The sequence below is a fragment of the Calidris pugnax genome, unplaced genomic scaffold (assembly GCF_001431845.1).
Source record: "Calidris pugnax isolate Ruff unplaced genomic scaffold, ASM143184v1 scaffold47, whole genome shotgun sequence".
Taxonomy (NCBI): domain Eukaryota; kingdom Metazoa; phylum Chordata; class Aves; order Charadriiformes; family Scolopacidae; genus Calidris; species Calidris pugnax.
Genome location: NW_015090809.1, coordinates 2,123,785 through 2,136,123, shown reverse-complemented (window position 1 = coordinate 2,136,123; position 12,339 = coordinate 2,123,785). Strand labels below are relative to the sequence as shown.

Sequence of the window (12,339 nt, the reverse complement as noted above, 5' to 3'; positions counted from 1 at the left end):
GGGGGGGGGGGGAGGGGAGGGAGGTCGAGGTTTTTTGTACTGTAGTTTCAAACTGAAATTATTCTGATATATTTTATATCTGTATGACTGTATGGTTGAAAGGGGATTTCTTATTCCTGTGAAAAACGACATTGTTAAAGCACTAGGAACATTAGCAGATAAGCACTTTCAGAGTTTTCCACTTGTGATCAGTACAGATCTGGTTATCTAGTATGTGAAGTGAATTTGGTGCTTTTAACCCTATAGCAGAAAACTTTTATTGTCATTGATATGTTAGTTTCTTGTGAGCCTTAAATTATTGAATATTGTAGATATACTTCTTTATAAATATTTTTATTAATTACCTTACCGTTTCAGAATTTCTAAATAATTCAGTCCTGTGCTTACTGTCCCCACTCAAAAAAATGTATGTGCAGCTTTTTCTTTTTTTTTTTTTTTTGGTAGCTTTACAGTTTTATACCTTTCTTATATTTTTGAGACCGAAAGAAAAAAATTGTCTGCTGTTACTGGTTTTGATCCAAGTGCACAACAGATCAAAAAAAAAATAATAATAATAATGAGGGAATGGATAGATGTAACAAGGAAGTGGAATGAGTGCAATATCTGCAAAACTATTTTCGTCGTACACTCCAGATTATTTTGGCATGTGTATCGGTCACCTTTATGTATCCATACCATTTGTGTACACAGTTCACTCTTTTTAATTATCATAGACTGGAAATGGACGGCACTTAAAGAGTCTAACGTGGCATGTTGTGCTGCTTCAATAACCATTGCGTGGCTTATATCTTGGACTCAGACGGAAAGCATCACCTTTCATCAAAACACATCCTCATTTTCTTTTATTTCCAAACGAAATCTTTTCAGTGCTGTGGATTTTCCAGTTCAGGTGTTGTTGAGGGACGAGTGACAGGTTTTCTTCATCCTGATAATACAGCGCTGTACAGCCTGCTCGTGAAGACTGACACAAAAGTTGCTGCTTTAAATCAAAGAGCTGTGTTACCGTTTTTTTCTCGCAAAGAACGTCTCTGTTTTCCCCTCAAACTTCTGTTTTCTTGCTGAAGGATGCTTCACGCCTTTACCCCGTACAGTGGCACAGCGAGACTAGCAGAAAGAGAAGTCTTGGTTGTCGACACTCAAGGTTTGTTTCTAACAAATTTTATAATACAACTAAGTAAATACTAAATCAGGATTATAATTTATGCGAGCACCTCAGATGTGTGTGCTGTGATAAATGTAAATCAGCTTTACAAAACAGTGGGTTTACGTTCTCTCGTCCAGACACAAATTCTGCTTGCCCGTCCCTTGTCATGCCATTTAATGATAATAGCCAAATGCATGATGTTTTTCCTTCCAGTTCGGTGAAACAGGCATGGTAAGTGCCAAGCAAGTAGTATGTTTTGGTTTTTTATGTTTGGTATAAAGAACTGTCACACAGAGCTCAGCCTGAAACCCAGGAGTGAGGGGGAAGGAGGTTGAATCTGATAATATGACAGAGAGCGGGATCTTTTGCATTAATTATAGATACTGGTTTCTTTGGTTGGTTTGCTGGTTTATTGAGATAGGGAATGATGCTGTCGTACACTGAGAAAACTGCCTGCAGGAAAGCCAGCAGACAGAGTGCCCAGTCTCTGGGCACAGGCAGATCTCCTGTTTGCTTTAGTGAGAGTTTTTGCATCCTGGTGACGTGCAGAACTGGCCCTTTGGTGAATCTAAAATGAAGCAAAGAAGTGGTATAATTGCTTGTTTGCACGCGCTGGGATGTGGCTCGTTGTTGGACTTAGAGTGAAGCTTCTTGCTCAAGCGAATGGTTTGATTTACTTTCAGTGATTAAATCCATGTGACTCACCTGAATAAGTACCAAATAATGCAGTGAGTCTTTTGGGATCAAATTTTGGTTGTGTCTTGCTCTAATTACAACCCCCCACCTTCCTGAAGGCTCTTGTCTTGCCTAGTTTGCTCTTCCAGTCGCAGGTTGTGCTGGATTAGACTGTCAGCTCCTCAGAGCAGGGCCAATGTGTGTATATACGGTCCCTCCTTTAACAGCAGGACCCTGCTTATGGCCAGAGCTTCGGGATATTAATAATCTGAATTGCATAACAGTAATTACTGCAATTAGTGGTGTAGCATCAGTGTAAAACTGAGGGAGGTGAAAGCAGATGGGGGCTATGGGGAGTGGGCTGATCTGATCTTAAAAGCCCATTGCTGATAGAAAGGGAAGGTCTTGTCTTCCTCCTCTTTAAATTTTCTTCCATGGTGTGCCCTTTTGTTGCTTGCTCTGAACTGGTTCTGTCTTTGTGCCGGTCCGTGTGCAAGTGCTGCCTTCTCTTCCAGGAGCTGCTCGAGCTCACTGATCTGGCAGAAAATGCCATGGAGGAACACCAAGCGACAACAAAGTAGATATTTTTCTGTCAAAAAACAGTGGGGGGGGGACTCAAGTGAATGCCAGAGGCGGTGCGAGGAAGGGATGGGGAAGGTCGGAGGTGCAGGGAAGTGGGGGAGAAGGGAAGTTCTCACCTTTCAGTGGCAGAGAACTGTTAGGTTATCACGGCTGCTTCTTGAACCCAACCTCATGTTTGCGGAGATACCGCAAGGACTTGATCTTGCAAAATCTGGGGGCCTTTTAACTTCCCACTGGAGCCCGTCTGCGAAATTCAGCTCTGGATTCCAGCGTACGTGCCCTGCTGTAACTGAGAGCAGAATTTGTCCCAGTCAAGATCAAGCTCTGTGAGAGCAAAATAACACCCTAATTTGCTGCGCAGGGTTCTACACGAGCTTGTCACATCATCCCTCGACCTTCAGTTTGAACGTGCTGCGGTTTTCCGTAATAAAACAGCAGAACTTTCCAATAAAAAGAAAACCAATTATTCTCAAGATGTGGTTGAAAATATTCGTTTGGCTTGGCTTTCTAACCAGTTGTCAAGCACAGTTGAGGCAAACTCGGCTTTGACACCTTCTTTACGAGGATGCGTAATTTCTATTGGCTTATAAGGCAGTGAAGGATTTGCTTTCTAATGAGAGAGGTTGCTGCCAGACACTGAGTAATGCGACCAGGAGGATGGTTAGATCACAGTTCAGCACGGCGCTTAGCCTGGACTCAGCTCTGAGCACATGCTTAAGCCAAGTGGTGTTGGGCAGGTATTTCAGGTGTACTGGTCTTTGAGATTGGTCTGTACCCTGCTGGGACCTTAGAGCCACCAGTTGCCATGGGACTTTTCGGCGCCAATAATTAGGTGTGTAGTCCAGTTTGTGAGCCCAAAAACAAGTAGTGCTGCAGGGCACTGTAGTCAGAACACCAAATTCTTACTGCAGAAAGAGTGTCTTTTCCTGTGGGCACTGCTCATCAGAGCAGTCCTCTTGACGTGACCAGTGGCAAGCTGAGCACTGAGGGACTTCCAATATCTGAAGGGAGCTACAGGAGAGCTGGGGAGGGACTCTTTGTCAGGAAGGGTAGTGACAGGACAAGGGGTAACGGTTTTAAATGGGAAGAGGGGAGATTTAGATGAGATACCAGAAAGAAATTCTTTGCTGTGAGGGTGGTGAGACACTGGAACAGGTTGCCCAGAGAAGCTGTGGCTGCCCCATCCCTGGAGGGGGTCAAGGCCAGGCTGGATGGGGCTTGGAGCACCCTGGTCTGGTGGGAGGTGTCCCTGCCCAGGGCAGGGGGGTTGGAAATGGGGGACCTTTAAGGTCCCTTCCAACCCAAACTATTCTATGATTCTATGATTGTCTGCACGAAAAATAACAACTTTGGCCAGGATGAGTGTATATTTCCCCTTTCCAGCAGTAAGAACCTGCTTTTGCTGTATCGATTTTGTTGTCAAGAAGCTTCATCAAGTTCAGTAGGCAGCACATGTCTGTGCCTGGGATACAAATGGTGCAGAAGCCCCGTAACATGCCGATGAAAATTTCTGTCGCGAAAGAACGCGAGGGAAAGAGAGAACCAAACCGCTCCGCAAAAGCTCCTGTAAATGTGAAACAGGAAGAGAGTTTGGGCTATCTATGCCAATTCTGGGCTCATTACAAGAAGGAAATCTGTCCAAACCATTATTGATTTTATGTTAGCTGACCTGGAATGAAAAGCAAGCTGAATGAAATCCCTTCGGAATATCAAAAGCCACGAGATATCAGAGCTTAATGAATAGCAAATCATTGCAAATGTAAAAAAAACCAAACAACCCAACATTTTTTTTTGTAAACTCTTTTGACTAGGGGCTATATCACAGAAGATTTCTCACCCCACACATGCCTATATGCCACAGTTATTAATGGCTTTTCATTCTGTGCGGGACAGTTCCAACTGAAATGCATTACCCTTCCATTCTTCCATTTTGGGGATGCTGAAGTGAATATTCTTTTGGGCCACCAGGAACGTAAGTTTAATTTGCTTAACCTTGCCCCAAGGGGAGTCTACATTCTTATTTTACTTTTCCATCATTCTAAAAAATGGTAAAACAGTAACTAGTAGTTATATAATACAATTCCTCTCCTAGCGTTTTAATAGCACAATGATCTTTTATATACAAACATGGTAAAGAAAAGGCTGTGGAAGGTAAGACTGAGCCTTTCAAAGGGGGAGAGGGCTAGGAGAGGCACAGAAATGAGTGGGCTTGGCCAGACTGGGACATCTCCAATAAGAGATCTCAGAGAGGGAGGGAAGGAAGGAGAGAGATTTACCCTGGGGTCTCCTTTCTGGTTTCTTGCTTCGTTCCTGGTGGCTCTGCAGGCAAGGGCTGTATGCCAGCATCTGTGCAGTGTGACCCATCTGGTGGGGTCAGTGAACACAGAGGGATAGTTAATGCTGCTTTGAGCAGCACAAACAAATCCCTCTTTTGTGTGCTCTTTTTATTTGGAGTCTGTAAGGAGAAAATGGCACTTCTGCTGGCTGTTGCCTGGCCTCTTGCACTGCAAACACCGCTGTTCTGGTGGTGGTGATGGGGCCTCTTGATTCACAGCACACTGAGCACTGCTCTGATGTAGCTTCTCTTCTCCATGCACTGCCGTTCACCTCTCATTAGGTAACAGAGGAAATACCACTGCACTTTCAGTCTCCTAGAATATACATATGTACGCAAAAATCTGTATTTTTCTTAAACGTGTTGGTGAAGCTCCTTCTGAGGTAAGACAGGGAGACCATATAATGGCACCCAACAATGTCCCTTAGGTGTAGTAAGGAATGTAGCTACCTAGCTGAGATTTGTTCAGGTCGTTTGGAATGATGTCCTGACCAGTAGTGACATTTGCTCCTCTGGTGGCATTCTTGTAATCTTCCCAAGTGGTCAGTCCCTTCCTCCACACAATGTAAACTTCCTTCTTCCACTTGAGTGTTTCCAAAAGCTGCCTGCTTACCCACGCAGGTCTCCAGCTTCCCTTGCCTGATTTCTTGCTCTTAGGGATGCACCGATCCTGAGTTTGGAGAAAAAGGTATTTGAATATCAACCAGCTCCCTTGGGCCCCCCTACCTTCCAGAGCTCTAACCCATGGGATTTCTCCGAGCAGTTTCTTGAAGAAAGTTAGCCCTTCTGAAGTCCAAGGTTGCAATCCTACTTCTTGTTTTGTGCACACTACCCACAATCCTGAACTCTTATCTTTTCATGATGGCTACAGCCAAGGTTGCCCCCAGTCTTAATGTCCTCCACCAGTCCCTCTTTGTCAGAACTAGGTCCAGTAGTACATCATTCCTCCTTGGCTCCTCCACCACCTGAGTCAAGAAGTTATTTCACTGAATTTCACTGAATTTTTAGAGTTGGAAGGGACCATAGAGATCATCTAGTCCAACTCCCCTGCTGAAGCAGGATTGCCTAGAGCTTGTCAGAGCATGTTACTCAGGAGCATCCAGGCGGGTCTTGAAAATCTCCAGAGAAGGGGACTCCACACCCTCCCTGGGCAGCCTGTTCCAGGGCTCTGTCACCCTCACCGTGAAGAAGTTTTTCCTCATATTTGAGTGGAACCTCTTATGTTCCAACTTGTGCCCGTTGCTCCTCGTCCTCTCACTGGGAACCACTGAAAAGAGTCTGGTTCCCTCTTCCTTCAACCCACCCTTTAGATCCTTGTCAGCATTGATAAGGTCTCCCCTCAGCCTTCTCTTCTCCAGACTAAAGAGTCCCAGCTCTCTCAGTCTTTCTTCATCAGGGAGATGCTCCAATCCTTGAATCATCAACACACTGATGTTATCATCAACACACTGGAGGAACCTGCTGGACTGTACATGTCTGGCTGTGTAGCCTTCCCAGCAGATATCAGGGTGACTGAAGTTCCCCATGAGAACCAAGGCCTGTGACTGCGAGGCTACTTTGAGCTGTCTGTAGAAGGCAAATCATTGTTCCAGAGTCATTTTGCCAAGGCTTATGTAATATTCAGCACCACAAAATGTATTTCAGAACATGCCATTTGTAGGTTTTGTAAGGGGTTTGTTTGGTTGGTTTTTTTTTTTTTTTCCCACTTTCTTGCTGTATGCTTTAACTGCTCCCCAGTTCTCCTTGTCAACCTGTTAAATTTCCATTGCTCTTGCCTTAATTTGGGACCTAAGGGTGCTGATACACTTCAGTGAACCTGGGTCATGGTGTCTGACGTCAGCGTGTCAACTCATAGTACGAATAAACACAGAAATTCTCCAGTGGGTGCATTGGCCAGTAAACCCCCGTATTTGTGTGATGAAACAGTGTGAAAAATTTGGGGATGGTATCGTTAAAACCATATGAAATAAGAAGCTTTATATTAATTGGAGTAGGAAAAAAGTAAAGTTTACAATCATATGACTAAATAATTAATTTATATTAATTGGAGTAGGAAAAAAGTAAAGTTCACAATCATATAACTCAATAATTAATTGGAATTAGAAGTTGCAGAGATAAGTATCAACTTGTTTAAAGAAAAAGATCAGCAATTGTACACAATTAGCATATGTATTGCAGTGCTTTCTCTCTTCTCTAATCTAGTAATGTAGTCTCCTTATTTGGTATTTTTTGATTCCCAGGTATCTCTACTGTATTTTTACCAGGGCTGAAAAGATGCAACCGGAGACAGACCCAGAGCTGTTGGGAACCAGTGCAGAGACTGGAAGCCTTTTTTTTTTTTTTTTTTCTTTTCTAAGATCAGTTGATGCAATAAAAGCTCTTTTCTCTCTTTGTAAGTGCTACAAGCACCTTTTATAGTTAGCATAGTTTTGTTGAAATCACCCAGTAACTACAACTCCAGGTTCTCACCAACAGTATCAGTACTGACTGACTTTGTTTTGTTCCCTCCTGTTGCAGATGCAGCTTTTGTGCCACTTTCCTTTGAGCTTGTAGCTCAGGTGCCCTCTGTGAGGTACTCACGTATTTTTGCCAATGGGGTGAGTCCAACTCAACAAAGAGTTTGCCATCATGCACTCTAAAATCCCACTCCAGAGCACAATGAACAGCTAGTCCAATTTAGGACCAGGATTGCATTGCCAGCTTTGGGTCTTTCTTTGAGAACTTTGTGCTAGGGACAGATACTTGGATTTTGTTCTCATCGATGCCTGGGGAATCCCAAGTAGCGCTGTTAAAATCCAGTGGCTCGGACTGAAATCCTGTTTGCATTGTTCTGAAAGAGATGCGACACCCTTTGTTTTCAGTGAATTTCTCCTTATTTGACTTGGTGTGACATGAAAATGAGGTTACCCTTTCCAATGGAACAATGTTACTTTGAATTTTCAGTGAATTGACCTGGTTTCTAGAAATTACTTAATCTAATCTAATCTTATCTAATCTAATAGTAAAATTAATAACCTTTCTAGCTGGCAACAAAGTGTTTCCATTAGAGCATGGGCTTCCCAGCACACATAGTCTATATGTTTACTGGAGAATTAATAATTTTCCAGACAGAATTTATAATTTACCAAACATAATCTGCAAATTTTCTTCTGTATTAGTAATTCATTCCTGTTCACACTGTTATCAGGAGGATGTTTCCAAAGAAATCAGTGCGGGTTGTAACACTTGTCTGACGTGCAGATATATCTGAAAAGAAAGATATATCACATTTCTGTGTTTCAACTACAGTGTGCCATGGAGACTGCCATTTGTGACCATGTGGCAAACAGCTTTTAAGCAGCCAAGGATAACTCGATTTTTAAAAAATCATTCCACGTCATTTTCTCCTCTGTAGTTTATGTCACCCATCGCAGTCCTTCTCACATGAATAATGACTTAAGACTCAGGGTTCCCCAGTCTTCACTATTTTCTGAGAAGATGCAGATCCAAGATGAAGAGTGTCTTCTGCAAATAGGAGTGATTTGCACTTTGCCTTCTCTTCCAACTCAGTTATTTTGTTCTTGGATTACTCTGGCTCTTACTCTTTGGATTAATACCTTACTGCTCACTTCCTCCCTTCACTTTTATCACAGTCTTACTCACTTTTATTCCCTAGTGATAGCAGTCATTGATGCAAAGCAGTAAGTGGCAGAGCTATCCTGCTGCTGTTTCACATGGATGTGCTGCTAAAGGTGGTGGTGTTAAAATTGACATAGGAAAGCATGCTGCTAGAGGAACCACCTTGGATGGAAGTCCATAATAATTCCCCTATTAGGATAGTAGTAGACCTTGGATGGAAGTCCATAATAATTCCCCTCCTAGGATAGTAGTAGTTCATAGGGGAGAGTGTGGAGGGAGGTCATTCTCTCCCTCTGCTCTGCACTGGTGAGGCCACAACTGGAATCCTGCATCCAGTTCTGGGCTCCCCAGGTCAAGAGAGACAGGGAACTGCTGGAGAGAGTCCAGTGAAGGGCAACAAAGATGATGGAGGGATTGGAGCATCTCCCTGATGAGGAAAGGCTGAGAGAGCTGGGACTCTTGAGCCTGGAGAAGAGAAGGCTGAGGGGAGACCTTGTCTATGTTTACAAGTATCTAAAGGGTGGGTTGAAGGAGGATGGAGCCAGACTCTTTTCAGTGGTTCCCAGTGACAGGATGAGGGGCAACGGGCACAAGCTGGACCATGGGAAGTTCCACTCAAATCTGAGGAAGAACTTCTTTGGGGTGAGGGTGCCAGAGCCCTGGAACAGGCTGCCCAGGGAGGGTGTGGAGTCCCCTTCTCTGGAGATCTTCAAGACCCACCTGCATGCAGCCCTGAGTGATGTGCTCTGGGCAGCCCTGCTTTGGCAGGGGAGTTGGACTGGATGGTCTCTAGAAGGTCCCTTCCAACTCCAACAATTCTGTGATTCCATGATTCACTTCTCCAGTTTTCTGACAAAGCCAGTTCGGAGATAAATGTTGTTGAAATATATGGTCTCTTCTGTCGGGTCATGTCTCCAACCCAGGCCAGGCAGTGGTGGTTTCCCTGTGGCCTGTTTCCTGTAGGTGAGGAGTATAGCGAAGCCTTGCATCTCTCCTCATGAGAATAGAGTTGCATAATAAATACTCATATTCGGGGTTTCAGTTTGGATGAAGACACTGGAAGAAGTGGCACAATTTAAATTGATTGGTAGCACAGCCATCTAAGGGTCTGAGATGTGTACGGGGACCAGAGGTTGGGAATGTTAAAATTCCTTCCTAGGTGTCCTAGCACTTAGTAATGCCCCCAGAAAATCTCACAAATCCATACCAGCCTTTTCTTTACTCGCTCCAGCGTTAGTAGGGATTAGCTAGATTCGAGATACTTAATTCTTTCAAACAAGTTCAACAAATTTAAAAACTCTTCCACCTCCTCTTCCTCTCCCTTCTCCCTGTTTAATTGTTAGGAGAAATGCATGTGGTAGGGGGGGAGGGGGCAGCTGAAAATTAAATGAATTATTTAGTCAGTGTAGCGGTATTTTATTTTTTTTTCTGTCTTGATTTGAAAATATGAGGGGGTGTAATTGAAGGAAGCCTTTAATATGAATCTGCAGAGCAGATTTTACGAGTTTCTTAGTTCAGAAAACACTATAATTTTCAAGGCAGTGCTGCATAAGAGGCTTACTTAAAGACAAGAAATTTTAATGTGAAAATACATATTATTATTATGCAATAATTTTAGGAATGGCTTAATTAGGAAATATAATCTTTAACGTACTGAGAAATTCTGGCCGTGCAAGAGAACTGATGCAAAGAAACAGGCAATCTGGAGGGTGACAAAGATTGTCCTGGGAAGGAATACCCTCTGGCTAAAGCTTAACCCTGTGCTTTGAAGGAGACAACATTCCTTGAGAAGCAATAAGAAGCAAAGGGAAGAGCAGGAGTCTATGGCTGAGATACCAGCGCCTTTGCCTGAGGAAGGGATGGTGACTCCAGGGGTTGTTTCTGGATTTCAGCTGCTGGGCAAAATAACCACACAATATTTCTCAGGATCATTTTTTAAAAGTCTGCTCAGTGCTTTGAAAGAAAAGATACAGGTGCCTGTCTTTAAGAGAGCGTGCTGAAGTGTGGATCCAAAGCAGACAGTGACATCTTCCTGCAGGCCTGGTGGAGTAAGTCCCAGGAAACAGCAAAATTCCGGTCAGATTCCCAAAACCCACTTTTGGGTTTCTAAGTGACCTGTTCCTCAGGTTAAGATGCTAACTTTAGTCGCTCTGATGCCAGCGTGTTGAATAGTTAGAGATGCCCCAACCCTCTCTGTGGGCAAAAACTCTGGAGCCAAGGCATTTCAATCTGGATGTCTCTGGAGCTGAGAGCAGCACCAGCTCTTCAGTGGCCCCATCTGCCTCTGTGACCGATGTCTCTGGAGCTGAGAGCAGCACCAGCTGCCTCTGTGCCACAGTGGCCCCATCTGCCTCTGTGACTTATGAAGCACAGAGGAGCACCAACAGGTACCCATAGCTTGTTCACAGATAGTAGTTGCAACAAGTAAGCTATTGCAGTAATGCTAAATATTATTATTACAATGCAATGGAAAAAACTAATTTATTATTAGAAGTTAATTCATTTTCTCACTTGGTTTTGCTCTGATAGCAGAATTCATTTGACTGCATAACAGATTTTTCACAAGCTCATCCTGGTTGAGTTTTGGAGGATTATTTTTTTTTTTTCTTCAAATTTTAGCTGTCTTCTTGACGTTCTGAATTGAAACCATCTTAAGCAGGTGCTGGAAAAAATACCAGGGGATGTAAGAAGAAATTTCAGTGATGCATACTGATAACGGAGCAGAGGCTGAGGGGCATAGAATTATTTTTTTTTCTCTCTGAACGTAGAGCATGAGAGAGCGAGCAGAGGCTGAGGGGCATAGAATTATTTTTTTTCTCTCTCTCAATGTAGAGCATGAGAGAGAAATCCCTCTGGAAGCCTTGGAAACACCGTGGAATTTGCACTGCTTCTTGCTAGTGGAAAAAGGGTTAGGTTCTGTTCTTAATAAGGAAGCTGGATATTCCACTAAGGAGGAGATATGAATTCTCATAGGCATCCTGGCTGCATCTATATTAGAAAATGAAACGTGCCCAGGACCATTCCCTGGCACCGAGGCCAATTGGCAACGCAGCAGCCTCTGCTCGTGCTGTTAGACCTTCCCTCTAAAACAAGGTGGCAGGAGGGAGACTTGCCTAATAGGCTCAGTTCTTGGCCTGTGCTGATTCCCACGTTGTGCCTAGGATTTGGGAGAGAGTCTTTAACAGCATAGTTGATTGTGATTAATTGCCTTGAATCATTGACAAATATAGATGTCGCTCAGTTTCACGCTTAGGACCGAGAAGTATGCCCTGCTTTTGATGCTGCATGGCGTCTTGTCCTCAGGCAATTTCTTGGAGTATCTTAAAAGCTTTACACTTTCCCCCTGTTGGTACTTTCTTGCCTTAAACAAGAATCAGTCTGTATTCATTGAGCACGATTTTTTCTGCAGAAATCTGTTCTCATCTAATTCTGCTTCCGCCTGAGCTCGTGTATATGCAACAATACTAAAAGTCACCACACAAACCCCCAACTTTTTAGAGTGGAAATGGAGGACCGTGAGTGAATCTGACAGCAAGAGCAGGATATCGTTGCTTTGTTTTTGACAGAGTGATTTTCCTGTTTGCACAAGGCTAATACCTTGTGTTTCAGTCACTGCATCTTGTAATTCTGCTTAGGAAAATAAATTCTGCACTAGAAAATAACTCGAAATTAGAAAGAAAAAAAACAAGGAAGGGGGTGGGGAGACACTCTTAACTGCCTGCAAAGAAATTCAGGCAGGATGAGACCTACAGAGATCTCGCTGAGGCCAGCCTCCTCCCCAAAGAGATGGTCTGTCTCACCTAAATGGTCTTCTGCAGATGTTTGCCTGGCCAGTACCTGACACGGGTGAGGCCCTTCCATGGTGGTCCATGGTGTTTACACTGTGGGTTAAGTTTACTTCCCTTTGCATATATGCTAAAAGGGTAATTTGGTCCTAAACTAATTGCAGCCTGAAAGAGGAACCACTAAAGGTCAAAAAAATTCT

At 43.5% G+C, this 12,339-nt stretch overlaps 1 long non-coding RNA gene across 1 annotated transcript in view; it reads left to right on the top strand.

Moving 5' to 3' along the window:
- The first annotated feature begins 28 nt into the window (after positions 1-28).
- Positions 29-12,339, top strand: part of LOC106885884 — a 33,617-nt gene continuing 21,306 nt past the window's right edge. The window contains exon 1 of the long non-coding RNA XR_001411522.1: positions 29-1,141. This is a non-coding gene — a long non-coding RNA (uncharacterized LOC106885884). The remainder of the gene's footprint in view (positions 1,142-12,339) is intronic.